Genomic DNA, 2,425 nt, shown 5'->3' with positions numbered 1-2,425 from the left:
AATAATAATAATAATAATAATAATAATAATAATAATTATTATTATTATTATTATAGATGAGTTTAGTGACAGAAAGTATTGACTGGGATGATTTTAATTAAAGAAAGAAAAACACCTAAAATTATATTAAATATTTAAGGGAATTTTATTTATTTAAAAAGTATGCCTAATCTATTGTCTTTGGTTGGGGAGGTGGCCCCTTATATTGCTAATATTCTTACAGATAATGGTACTAAATATGTCCCTATTTGGAAATTTCAAACTAGAGTTTCCATCACTAAAATGATATATTCTCATTTGTACAACTTTCCTCAGTGGAAATAAGTAATTATATTTGGCACCAATATATCTACCCATCTATCTCCTTCTTTCTTTGGAGACTTTTTCATAATTTTCTTCCTCTTAAAGATAAACTTAAAATGAAGGGCCTGAGGCTTGCTTCTATTTAATCTATTTTTAAGGAAGTGATTGAATCTTCTACACATCTTTTTTATAATTACACATTTGTTAAAGAATTTTGGCAACAGTTGGGGTGCTACTTTGGCTTAAGTTGGCCCTCTAATTTATGCCTAAAAAGTATCCTTGCCGTTTGGAAAGAAACTGAGCTTTCTCAAAACAAACTTTTCTACTTTCCTCTAATAGTTTTTTGGTTTGTTTGGGTTGCTATAAGTAGTCACAAATATTAAGTTTCTCACCATATGCTTTATAATATTTTTGCTCATATTGTGGCTAATTTTCTCAAAGCTTCAAAAGCTGCTAGCGGTGCCTATAACTCCTTTCAACCTGAAAATGGTAGGAGACCAATTTTGTTAAATTGGAGACCACCTTCCCATGGTTGGATTAAATTAAATATTGATTATAGTTTTAATAGGGAAGCTGCAGGGATAGGAGGCTTTTTTTGAGATATTAAGGGGTAGTGCCTTGTTTTCTTTGCCTCCCCCTGCATTGCTTTACCTCCTTTGGAAACTGAAACATTTGCTATTTTGGTAGCATTGTAAGTTATTGTGGCTTTTGGTTTTTTAAATATTGAGACGGAAACTTATTCCCCATAGTTTTATAATATGTTAATAGGTAAGTTAAAAGCCCTCTCAAATCTTATAATTTTGCTAAACCAGATCAAAAGTGTGGTGGACACTACTCATATTGATATCCATTATATGTTTTTCACAGAGAAGGTAATGACCCTGTTGAATGGTTAGCTGAGAAGGGGCAATTTGGCATTATCATTTGTGACACTTCTTCTACCCCTCTCTACTCTCTTGTTCAAAGTGATCTATTGGCAATCCCCTTTTTGTGGGCTTAACGTTATTGCTTATATGGGCTGCTTCTTAAATTTACTTTTGCTTTGACTGTAGCCATTGGTTTTTGGGTTTGGTATATGATTGGTTGGTTATATGTCTGTTGGAATTTCATATCTGACTTTGGATTTGGTTTTTGGATGCTAACTTTTGGATTTGGTTTTTGGATGTTTTTTTTTTTGTTTCTATCCATGCTCTCTGGTGACCTTATAGTTTTGGCTCTGTTTTAATTCACTCATGCATAATTTTCTGCATACTTCATTTTATGGCTGCTATAGAAGCCTTTTTCTCAGGTTACTGTTTGGGAAAGGTCACCTTTTCTAGTTATGGATATTAGTGGCTCTTCTTATTGCCTTCGCTGCTTTTTTTATGGTTTTCATTGCTGGAGGATTGGGAGCTTGGGGACTAGCCTGCTCTTCTTACACCTACTGAGTAGTATTATTTGGAATGCATCTTTGGAAGTATTATTAATTGATGTGCTTCATGCACACAACTTTCTAGATTTACATTGGGGTACATGATTGGGCATTTCGAGGGGGTGCTTTCTATGGGCTTATTATTAATTCATCAATGGCTTCTTTAGTGGGATTTTCTGATTATTTTCTAGGTTTCTTGTTTACTGATTTTCTACCCCCATTTTTTCTGTAATGGTTACTGCTATCTTGGAGGTGACAATGAAAATATTTATAGGGGATTCTTCATTTATCGATCTCTCAATTTTCTACAATTTACTTTTGATCCTCTCCTTTCACTCTTCAAAGCTACCGGGATGCAATTCTAGCACTTTTGGATATCTACTACCACAAGCGGCTACTTCCATCCCTTTTTTATTTTGGCTTATGTTTGTGCTATCCTTAATACTATGATTTTATTTTGGATTTATACTTTTTTGTGCTGGTATACTTGTAAATTTGTTGTATACTTTTAGGTTTGGGTTTAATTTTTTCTATTGTTTTGGGCGGAGTTGTACTTGGTTGAGGATCCCCATCTTTGAGTGTGTATTGTATTATTTTGGCTTTTTAGTTGAGGAACATCTCCTTACATAACTTTATACCTCTTTTTGCTAATTAATGGATAGGGAGACGTATAAGGATCCTTAGTAATATATATATATATATATATATATA

This window comes from Phalaenopsis equestris, unplaced genomic scaffold (assembly GCF_001263595.1).
Source record: "Phalaenopsis equestris unplaced genomic scaffold, ASM126359v1 Scaffold235097, whole genome shotgun sequence".
NCBI lineage: Eukaryota > Viridiplantae > Streptophyta > Magnoliopsida > Asparagales > Orchidaceae > Phalaenopsis > Phalaenopsis equestris.
This window is presented reverse-complemented; position numbering follows the sequence as displayed.